The sequence below is a fragment of the Bos indicus x Bos taurus genome, chromosome 11 (assembly GCF_003369695.1).
Source record: "Bos indicus x Bos taurus breed Angus x Brahman F1 hybrid chromosome 11, Bos_hybrid_MaternalHap_v2.0, whole genome shotgun sequence".
Taxonomy (NCBI): domain Eukaryota; kingdom Metazoa; phylum Chordata; class Mammalia; order Artiodactyla; family Bovidae; genus Bos; species Bos indicus x Bos taurus.
This window is the reverse complement of record NC_040086.1, coordinates 1,274,855-1,287,135: the sequence shown is the minus strand read 5'-3', so window position 1 is coordinate 1,287,135 and position 12,281 is coordinate 1,274,855. Positions and strand designations below refer to the sequence as shown.

Below are 12,281 nucleotides of genomic sequence, written 5' to 3'. Positions count from 1 at the left end.
GGACTACCATAGCCTGAAATCAGTCCACTGCTCTCCCTCTGCAAAGCAATTAGGTTCCAAGAGGACCAGAACTGGTTCCCATGAAACTTCCCCCACAGCTTCAGTTCATCTCTTTTAATATGAATACCAAGATCACATCTCCCGGGACAGCATCACCAAGGACAGCACAGAGCGGGAGGAGGATGCATGCCACGCTGCGGGATGGGTATTCTCTTAGGAAACGCTCTTCAGCACAAGAGCCCTGGAGCAGAAGTGGTCCAGATCCACTCGGGGGAACAAGACAGAATGATGGGTACCCACTGGAAGCTGGACCAAGTTTGTGCAAATCGGTCCATCCTCTGGGTGTAGGTCTGAGGTGAAGCCCTGGAAGATGCCAAGGGCATATTCAGGTGGGTTTAAGTCACTCCGCATTCCCTGCCCTTATCAAGCATGGTGCCACCAACATAAGAGGAGGGTGCCTTCAAGACGGTCTAGAGGCACTAATGAGCAGAACAATGGAGACAATGTAACCTATGAACGAGCTTTCCAAGACTGCAGGAGTAAAGGATGAAGGTCAGGAGATGACAATCAACAGAGTGGAAACAGTCAAAATGTAACCTACAGAGAAGAAATATTCCTGAAAATGCTGGAACAAAGGAGCAGATATAATAATCAACATAGAAGAAAAGTATCTTCCCTAGTGTAAAAAAAAAAATCAAAATTTTAATGGAAAAAAATACCCATACCTGAGGATAGCTTGCAATTCTATAGTGAAGAGAATATCATTTAAGTAACCAGACAGAAAGTAATAGTTTATCAACAAATTTAAAAAAAGACAAGACTGGCTTTAATTCTTATTCACCAGCTCCAAATGGACTAAAACCTGCTTCTAGAAAGAGGAAACCTCATGATCTAAGCATACCATTCCAAGCCAGATTTATTCCATGAGTACAGGCAGTGGAAAGATATTTTCAAATATCTAAGAATTAGAAGCAATTTCACTCTCATGGCCTTCCTTAAAAATTATTCAAAGAGCTACTCAATAGGACATTAAAAAGAATCAAAATTAATAACTTGAAAATAAGGAAATCAACCTATTTTCAGGGCAGGAATCGAGACACAGACATACAGAGCAGACCTGTGGGCACAGCGGAGGGAGGAGAGGGTGGGAGGAGCTGAGACAGTGGCGCTAACATATGTACACTGCCTTGCGCAGAATGCACAGCTAGCGGGAAGCTGCTGGACAGCACAGGGAGTCCAGCCCGGCACCCTGTTATGACCTAGAGGGGTGGGGTGGGGCGGGGTGGGAGGGAAGCTCAGGAAGGAGAGGATATTCATAGAGTTATGACTGATTTGTGTTGTTGTACAGCAGAAGTCAACACAATATTGTAAAGCAATTATCCTCCAATTGGAAAACTAAAAAATTTTTTGATGGATTCATTTTGATATTTGGCAAAACTAATACAATTATGTAAAGTTTAAAAATAAAATAAAATTTAAAAATAAATAAATAAAGATTTGTAAAAGAATTGGTGGTCCCTGTGGATCAGCCAACTAATAATTATGTGTTTTGAAACAATTAGTTAAACAGAGTTAAATAGTTTTATTTATTTTATTATTAACGGAGTTAATATAAGTTTTAGTATTTTATTATTAACAGAGTTAAATAAACAACATAGTTGTTGTTTAGCCACTAAGTCATGCCCAACTCTTTTGCGATGCTGTGGACCTTAGCCTTCTCAGCTCTTCTGACCATGGGTTTCCCAGGCAGGAACGCATACTGGAGTGGGTTGCCATCTTCTTCTCCAGGGGACCTTTCTGACCCAAGGATTGAGGCCATGTCTCCTGCGTTTCCTGCATGGGCAGGCGGATTCTTTACCACTGACCCACGTTAATTTTCCTCAAATGCACATTTTATTTTGGAGACCCTTGGCCCACACACATTAGACAGTCCATCTCCCTCTTGGTCTGGAATGAGTGCTGAGGGTTCCCAGGTCCTCCCAAAAGACCTGTCAGTGCAGGGGACCCAAAGCTGGTCTCTGTCGCAACCTAGAGGGGTGGGATGGGGAGGGACATGGAGGGGACATACACATGCCTATGGCCCATTCATGCTGATGTATCAATATTGTTAAGTAATTTTGCTCTAATTTTAAAAAAAAGAGAGAGCCCTACCGTCTTATCATTTCTTTCCTTCCTTGGTGCAGCCAGAATTTAACTTCAAATGGGACCAGGAAATGTCCTTCTGTGTTCTGGTAACCATGGTGGGAGCCCAACCCCATAGCTCCCCTTGGAAGCCGCACTTCTCCAGTTTTCTGAAATCACCTTGCATTGTTCATCAGGGTCACGGCATCATTTCCCCATTAGTGGGGGCAGGGAGAAGACAATAAACTTGTCACCTTGAGAATATTTTATTAAGGGCTTCTGTCATTTGTGGGCTCCCCTGGTGGCTCAGATGGTAAAGAATCTGCCTGCAATGCAGGAGACCCAGGTTCAATCCCTGGGTCAGGAAGATCCCCTGGAGAAGGAAATGGGAACCCACTCCTAGAGAATCCTATGGACAGAGGAGCCTGGTGGGCTACAGTCCATGGGGTCACAAAGAGTCGGACACGACTCAACGACTTTCAGTCATTTTATAAAACAAAAATCTAAAGGAAACAAATGTATACCCTCAGTAATCAATATATATAACAGATGACTGCTGAATTTCATATGTTTATAACAAAAATTGGGCGGATAGAGGGATGGTAATTCAGGTGGGATGAAAATCCTGCTGGTTAACCAGTTTATTCTGTCATCACCTGTAATATTCCTCTACTGCACTGGTAGTTTTTCCATTTCAGAGTGTGTAGAAATCAGCTAGGAATTTAAAAATCAGCTAGGATTTTAAAAATCTGACTCACGACGCCCTCCTTCCCACTGCAAGGCTGAGTCAAAAGGAAAAGAGAAGTGGTTTGTATCGACAAGTAAAGACCATGAGTCATCCTCAATATCCAGGGGCTGTCATCTAAGCTGGGAATAACTACCCTAAGTTATTTTTCGTTATTCATAATTTGAGGTTTTGATGGAAAAGAGTTAGTGGGGGTTGGAAATAAGGTTTCAGGTGATGTAACTTTGTAGAGCTTTCTGTTTGTTTCATTCATTTATTTATCCAGCTGCACCAGGTCTCTGTTTCGGCACACAGGGTCTTTAGCTGCAGTGTATGAGCTCTGAGTTGTGGCATGTGGGATCTCATTCCCTGACCAGGGATTGAACCCGAGCCTCCTGCATGGGCAGTGCAGAGTCTTAGTCACGGGACCGCCAGGGGGGTCCCTAGAACTTTCTGACTATCACCTACAATTTTTATTGTTGTGGTCAGTGCAACCTGACTGCTCCGTGTGTGTGTGTGACTTTAATGTTCTTTAGATCTTTAAAATATAATGAAATCATTGTACCACTGAAGGCTATCTTTCTAATAGGTGATGCCAACTACTTTGCTATACTTTTAGACTAACAGGTTCTTTGTCCAGGTCACCTGGTTGGCGTTTAGAACCTTGTCTGAGTTCCTGTCTGTGGAAAATGCAAGCTGTCCGTGTCGGTGATTGGATGGCACACTCATGGCGTGTGCTGGAGGTCAAGCTGCCACAGTCTCCTCAGTCACAGGTCTTCAGGAACTTTGTCCAATGTTAGTCGCTTAGTCACATCTGACTCTTTGCCACCCCATATGGACTGTATAGCCTGCCATGCTCCTCTGTCCATGGAATTCTCCGGGCAAGAATACTAGAGAGAGTTGCCATGTCCTTCTCCAGAGGATCTTCCCGACCCAGGGATCGAACCACCTCTCCTACATTGGCAGGCGGGTTCTTTACCATCTGACCCACCATTGAAGCTCAGTGGGTCCAGTGATACCTGATGAATCAGAGAAGAGCTGGAAAACACCACTATCACCAAAAAAGTAAAGTGTTACTCACTCAGCTGTGTCCAACTCTTTGTGATCCTATGGACTTGTAGCCCACCAGGGTCTTCTGTCCATTAGATTTCCCAGACAAGGATTCTGGAGTGGGTTGCCATGACCTTCTCCAGTGGATCTTCCCTACCCAGGGATCAAACCCAGGTCTCCTGCATGGCAGACAGATTCTTTACCATCTGAACCACCATGGTCACTGAACCCAGAAAGAAAATATGATCTCCTTTGCTTGTAATTATCTGGGAGTTTCAGAGCAGACAGGAAATAGAGAGTAACAGCTGCTGGGTTCTGTTTCTTACCATTTTAAAAGCCAACAGGGCAGCCTGAAGAGCAGATGTTTTACGGAAAATCTCATGGTACAGAAGTGCTGAGAGCTTTGTTCCAGAGGCAGATCATCAAAGACAGGAAACAGGATTAGAAACTAAATTTCCTGAGTCACTGGTCTGCGTTGATCTTGCGTCTTCTAACTCCGGTGGTTTAGTTGGGCTGGGAGGATGAGCCAGAGACCAGGGCCCCTGATGGACAGCCTTTGTGTCCTTGAGCACTGGGTGCTGCCTGGGCAATTAGTCGCCTTGTACAGAAGTGAGGCTCCTCTGCTGACTGGGGCTTGAAATTCCTTTAATGGGGAACATGTTTCCATTTCTCAGTGAGAGGAAGGCGTACACTCCTGCAACTCTCGAGAGAGGGAAAGCGTGACTGACTTCCCTGTCACAGTAAGCTGACATGGAGCTGAGGAGGGGCAGACGGTGGTCTGGAGAGAGCCCCGCGTGGGCAGACAGGAAGATCCAAGGTTGCCCGTGCCCGCCTCCTGTGTAGACCGGCACTCCCATCTTGGTTGTTTCTGGTCACAGGAAACGCTTCTGTTCTGTGCATGCGGGCATGTGTGCTCAGTCACATCTGAGTCTGTGATCGCATGGACTGTAGCCCGCCAGGCTCCTCTGCCCATGGAGCATGCTCCGGGCAAGAATACTGGAGTCAGTTGGCATTTCCTCCTCCAGGGGATCTTCCGTACCCACGGACCAAAGGTCTCTTACATCTCCTGCATCATCAGGCAGGTTCTTCACCTCTGGCACCGCCTGGGAAGCCCCCTGTAATGTTTACCAGTGGGGACTTTCAATTTCCCTCCTTCCGGCTACATTCCTTTATTAGAAGAAAGAGCTGTCCCTTCTCCACCAATTATTTATTTATTCAGTTCATTATTATTTATATCAGTTGACATTAATGGATATTCTATGTCTGGGCTACATCCAATTCTACAATTCTAGCATATTTTATTTTCTTGCTCAGATTGTTTCCGCTTTGGCCACTGAGAGCTCCTTTCACGTTAGCTAGCCCAAATGTCTGCTTGTTATGTCCCCATGATTTTTTTTTTAGAACTTCTGTACTTTGGGTACCACAAAATGTCCTAGGTTCGTCTTTTATTTTCTCTGCCCACCCTTAATCAACCATTTCTCCAAGAGTCCCTGGTCCTTTTATTGGAGAATAGCATTTAAAAACCAGTATCTGGTTGCTGAGTATGCAATTTGCTACTGGAATATCACAATTTCTAGGCTTGTTCTGAGCTAGAAAGAAGATAGAGGTTTACTCACACATTCTCACACAGATTTGTACGTACTTATATTAGAAACCACGAGTTTTTACTGGTACTTCTGATTCCAATCCCAAACCGCAAGCCTTCCCTCTTTCCTATTTGTAACCTCTTTCTCTGAGAAAGTGAGAAATCTGGCTTTGACTGTCTACTGTGTTTATTTATTTGATCTTCTCTAGTATACACATTAAGTAGTTTCAGAATTGCTAGTCTGTCTCTCTGTGAGAAACACATTTACAACTAGAACACAGTATTTCTTTGTGAATGTAGCTTCAGTTCAGTTCAGTTCAGTCGCTCAGTCGTGTCCAACTCTTTGCGACCCCATGAATCCCAGCACGCCAGGCCTCCCTGTCCATCACCAACCCCTGGAGTTCACTCAGACTCACGTCCATCGAGTCGGTGATGCCATCCAGCCATCTCATCCTCTGTCGTCCCCGTCTCCTCCTGCCCCCAATCCCTCCCAGCATCAGAATCTTTTCCAATGAGTCAACTCTTCTCATGAGGTGGCCAAAGTACTGGAATTTCAGCTTCAGCATCAGTCCTTCCAATGAATACCCAGAACTGATCTCTTTAAGGATGGACTGGTTGCATCTCCTTGCAGTCCAAGGGACTCTCAAGAATCTTCTCCAACACCACAGTTCAAAAGCATCAATTCTTCGGCACTCAGCTTTCTTCATAGACCAACTCTCACATCCATATATGACCACTGGAAAAACCATAGCCTTGATTAGATGGACCTTTTTTGGCAAAGTAATGTCTCTGCTTTTGAATATGCTATCTAGGTTGGTCATAACTTTCCTTCCAAGGAGTAAGCATCTTTTAATTTCATGGCTGCAATCACCATCTGCAGTGATTTTGGAGCCCAAAAAATAAAGTCTGACACTGTTTCCACTGTTTCCCCATCTATTTCCCATGAAGTGATGGGACCAGATGCCATGATCTCAGTTTTCTGAATGTTGAGCTTTAAGCCAACTTTTTCACTCTCGTCTTTCACTTTCATCAAGAGGCTTTTTAGTTCCTCTTCACTTTCTGCCATAAGGGTGGTGTCATCTGCATATGTGAGGTTATTGATATTTCTCCCGGCAATCTTGATTCCAGCTTGTGCTTCTTCCAGCTGAGCGTTTCTCATGATGTCCTCTGCATATAAGTTAAATAAGCAGGGTGACAATATAAAGCCTTGATGTACTCCTTTTCCTATTTGGAACCAGTCTGTTGTTCCATGTCCTGTTCTAACTGTTGCTTCCTGACCTGCATATAGGTTTCTCAAGAGGCAGGTCAAGTGGTCTGGTATTCCCATCTCTTGAAGAATTTTCCACAGTTTATTGTGATCCACACAGTCAAAGGCTTTGGCATAGTCAATAAAGCAGAAATAGATGTTTTTCTGGAATTCTCTTGCTTTTTCCATGATCCAGCAGATGTTGGCAATTTGATCTCTGGTTCCTCTGCCTTTTCTAAAACCAGCTTGAACATCTGGAAGTTCATGGTTCACATATTTTTGAAGCCTGGCTTGGAGAATTTTGAGCATTACTTTACTAGCATGTGAGATGAGTGCAGTTGTGCGGTGGTTTGAGCATTCTTTGGCATTGCCTTTCTTTGGGATTGGAATGAAAACTGAGCTTTTCCAGTCCTATGGCCACTGCTGAGTTTTCCAAATTTGCTGGCATATTGAGTAAAGCACTTTAATAACATCATCTTTTAGGATTTGAAATAGCTCAACTGGAATTCCATCACCTCCACTAGCTTTGTTCGTAGTAATGCTTTCTAAGGCCCACTTGACTTCACATTCCAGGATGTCTGGCTCTAGGTGAGTGTTCATACCATTGTGATTATCTGGTTGTGAAGATCTTTTTTGTACAGTTCTTCTGTGTATTCTTGCATATAGCTTACAGTATCTAAAAAAATAGTATTTTACAAATTTACTTCAATATGTTTTTTCCTTCTCCTTCAGTGAGATTATGTTATTTATTTGCAACACAGCTGTTAATAGTAAATCACTACAGGTAACAAGATACAAACTCAATATCCAAAATAAATTTACTTTTATACACTATCAATAAACAATTATAAAACACAATGTAAAATTAAATTAAATTTACATCATTAGAAAACATAAAATTCTTAGGAATATATTTTGCAACAAAAATTCAAATAGTGCAAGATCTGTACATAGAAAACTATAAAACATTGCAGAAGGTAATTAAAGGGAACTTAAATAGGTGGAAAAGTATATCGTGTCTATGCGTGGAAAGATCCGGTATTGCTGTGGTATTCATTCTCCTTAAATGGGTCTGTAGATCTGACTGCATCTCAGTCAAATTTGCAGCAGACATTTTTGTAGAAACTCACAAGAGGATTTGACAATTCATATGGAAATACGAATAATCTGAAATAGCCAAAATGACTGAAAAAAGTTGAAGAAATGCGGAGGTCTTGCAGTACCTGATTTCAGAGTTTATGTTTGTGCTGCAATTACCCAGACAGTATGGCTTTGGTATAAGGATAAACAAATAGATCAATGGAACAGTATAAAGTCCAGAAAATTGATTCATTTATAAAGATACAAAGGAATGAAATGATGAAAAAAATTTTCAACAAATTGTGTGACAAACAGCTAAATATGCAAATGGAAAAAATTTATTCCTCATATAATACAGAAAAATTAACTTGAAATTGGCCATAGACTTAAAGTGAAAACTTAAAACTTTTAGAAGAAAACATGAGACTATTTCTTTGGAGTTGGTGTAGACTAAGATTTTCTAGTGAAAAAGATAAAAAGCACTAACCATTCAATTAAATATTGACCAGATTTTTTCAAAATTAAAAAAATTGCTCTCCGAAAGACATCAGTAAGAAAGCAAAAAGACAAGCCATAACCTTGGAAAAATTATTTGCAACACATGTATCTGACAAAAGACTTATCCAAAATAAAGACCTTCTCTAACCCAGTAACAAAAAGACACAATCTAAGAAAAATTACACAAGGGACTTGAAAGACATTTCAAAAAAGAAGATAAAAGAATGGTAATGAGCACATGAAACTTTGCTCAATCTTATTAGTCATCAGGGAAATTGAAATTAAAACCACAGTGAAATACCACGACACACCCACTGCAGAGCGTTGAGCTGAAAGGGTGCAAGTCAATTGTGGTGACAGCATAGAGCAAGGGGAACTTCGATCATTGCTGTAAAATAGTGGTGACTGATCTGGGAAACAGTTCGGCAGTTCCTTATAAAGTTAAATACACAGCTACCCTACAACCAGCACTTTTCCCTCTAGGTTTTTATGTAAATACCAAGAGAAATGAAATTCTGCTCACAGAAAGACTTTTACAAGAATGTTTATAGCATCTATATCAATAATAGCCCCAAACTGGAAACAACCCAAATGTTCACCTGCATGAAATTAGATAAACTAATTGTAATATCTTCATACTACAGAATTGTATCCAGCAATAAAAAGGGATAAACTACTGTTACATGCAGCCACATAAGTGAATTTTACAGATATTATGTGTAGTGAAAGAAGCCTGGAAAGAAGTTAATAATGTATGATTCCATTTATATGACATTCATTCAAGAAGGGGTGAAATTAGTTGGTGGTGATCTGTGGATCAGAGAGTGAGAGAGTGTGGCATGGGCTGGGAGGGAGTACAGTACAGGGTTTGGGAAATTTCTTTATCTTGGTATGGATGGTTACATGGGTACATACACATAAAAAAATCATCAGGCTGTCAACTTAAGATTTATGCATCTGACTGTATGCTTTCTATACTTCAATTAAAATATTTAAAGATACAACTTAAGTGGTGCCTCACAGCAGTTAAGTTGTTTGCATTGCAGGCACTTACCATCTTTTCTTATATGAAATAGGAAACTCAGAACTTTCCAAGATTCAGCCACTGAATCTTGATACGCTAATTGGGGAAAAGAAGAAATGGCAAACAGCAACAGCGTTCACCAAGTGTCAGTTCTGAGCCAGAGAGTTTTCAGTGGCATGCCAAAACACAGCTGTGGGCACCCAGACGCGCCAGCAGCATGGAATCCAGAGCATGGAGGCAGATGGCGGGGGAGGTCTGGGCAAGGTTAAAGCAGCCTGGCAGGAGGCCCCAAAGTCAGGCAGATGGACCCTAAAGATTCTGAACCTTCTATTAGAGATCTTGGCATCTGAAAGTCTGGACCATGGGAAGCAGGTCCCTGGCCAAGGTGGTAGGAAAGGCTTGGGCATGGACAGTGGGGCAAATCATCCAGACAGGACAAGGGACAAGACAGAGCTTAGTCTGAGAGACACGCAGATTTATGGGTACATGTAGCAAGCTCAGGGCTCATGGTTGAAGAGCATAGCATAGAAATCACACTTTTCTGGTTTATGGAATGCTAATTACTGGTGAGTTTGACTTGGTGTAAATGACTGAATACTGAACAATAGTTTCTTTTTTGGAGTTTCTCCTGCTATTTTTCCTCCAGTTTCATTGTATATAAGTGACATAGAACATTGTGTAATTTTAAGGAGAAGGCAATGGCACCCCACTCCAGTGCTCTTGCCTGGAAAATCCCATGGACGGAGGAGCCTGGTGGGCTGCAGTCCATGGGGTCACTAAGAGTTGGGCACGACTGAGAGACTTCACTTTAACTTTTCACTTTCCTGCATTGGAGAAGGAAATGGCAACCCACTCCAGTGTTCTTGCCTGGAGAATCCCAGGGACAGCCGAGCCTGGTGGGCTGCCGTCTATGGGGTTGCACAGAGTCGGACACGACTGAAGCGACTTAGCAGCAGCAGCAGCAGCAGCATTGCATAATTTTAAGGTGTACACTGTGATGATCCGTATATGCTGTGCACTGATTAACGCATTACTGTTAGTTAACACTCATCAGCTCACATAGTTATAATTTTGGTAGAGAGTGAGACATTGAAGATGTACTTTCTAGCACCTTGTATGTATAGAGTATAATACTGTTAGCTGTAGTCACCATGCTGTACTTTAGGTCACCAGACATTTTTCCCCTTGACTAACATGTGTCAATTTCTCCTGCCCCCAACCCCTGATAGCTGCCCTTCTACTCCCTCTCTGTGATTTTTTAAAAAGATTTTTCATCTTTTTAATTTTATCTAAAGAATTTTTCTTTTATGTGGACTATTTTTAAAGTCTTTATTGAACTTGTTACAACATTGCTTCTGGTTTATGTATTGGTGTTTTGGCTACGAGGCCTGTGGGATCTTAGTTCCCCAAACAGGGATCAAACCTGCACTGCCACCTCCCCCACCTCGCCCCCGGATTGGAAGACAAAGTCTTAACCACTGGACTGCCAGGGAGGTCCCAACTTCAGCTTTTTTAGATTCTGCATATAAATGAGATTGTAAAGTATTTGTCTTTCTATGCGTGACTTATTTTACTTAACATAACGACCTCAAAGTCTATCTATGTGGTTACAAATGGCAGGATTTCCTTTTTTCTCATGATGAATGGCTCACTATTTCAGCATGTGTGTGTGAATACTTAGATTGCTTCCATATCTTGGCTTGTGTAAATAATGTTTCAATGACCATAGGAGTGCAGATATCCCTTCAAGATAGTGATTTCATTTCCTTCAGATAAATATCCCAAGTAGTATTCTTGGATCTATATGGTAGTTTCATTTTTAATTTTTTAGAAACCACCATACTATTTTCCATGGTGGCTGTACCAATTTCCATTGCCACCAACAGTACGCAAGGATTCCCTTTTCTTCACATCTTCATCAACAGTTTTTATCTCTTGTTTTTGACAATAGCTATTCTAAAAGGTGGGAGGTGATAGTTCATAGTGGTTTTCATTTATATTTCCCTGATGACTACTGGTGCTGAGCATCCTTTCAAGGACCAAGTAGCTTGGGATTAACATATCTACTTTACCATGTGTGAAATAGCTAGCTAGCAGGAAGCAGCTGTATAGCACAGGGAGCTCAGGTCAGCGCTCTGTGATGACGTAGAGAGGTGGGGTGGGGCGGCTAGCAGGGAGACTGAAAAGGGAGGGGATGTATGTGTACTATGAGCTGATTCACGTTGTTGTCCAGCAGAAGCTGCAGTGGGGTGATTGCACTGGTGGAGTGACTGCAGTGGCGGTGGGTCCTCGCTGCAGGGAGCCTTGCACACCCTGAGTATGGGGTCTAGAACCTTCTGCCTTCCCTGCAAGCAGCCAGAGCACCTTGGTGTCAGGAAGATCATTCTGGAGTCAGTGATGAGAGGGTGGCCCTTTGGAAGGCCACAGAAACCATCACCCCAGAAAAGCTGGGATCTAGTCTGAACTAGGAGGGGTGGCAGAGGGCTACCGTCCTTTGGGTCACACAGAGTTGGACATGACTGAAGCAACTTAGCATGCACAGCAGTGAGTGTGAGGGGTAGGGGGTGAGACTTGGGCCAGTTTAATGGAGAGAATGCAGAAGGTGGAGTCAGGAGTGCCCCCAGGGCTTCTGGGGGAGATCCAATGTCACTGGTGGCCACTGAGGCACAGAGCCCTATGGAGTCCAAAGTCCAGCGGGTTTTGTGCTCTTCATCCCAGTCTCTTGTTTCCTGTTTTCACTCTAGACCCCCATGGGGTCGCACCCCTGTGTGCCGCACCCCTGACCTTTCTCTCACAGTCCCAAGAACGCCTCCACCAGCTGTCTTATGGGCCAAGCACCAGCTGAGCTGCTGCAGAGAATCAGGAAACAAAGATCCTGAGGGTTGATTTCTTTCCCATATTAAATGTACATTATTCTGCCTTATGACAGCTTTAGGCAGTCACTAAGGGCAGT

General features: G+C 42.8%; 1 protein-coding gene across 1 annotated transcript in view; it reads left to right on the top strand.

Annotated features, from left to right (window-relative positions):
- ACOXL (acyl-CoA oxidase like) overlaps positions 1-12,281 on the top strand; it is a 200,126-nt gene that overhangs the window by 108,970 nt on the left and 78,875 nt on the right. The window lies entirely within an intron of this gene.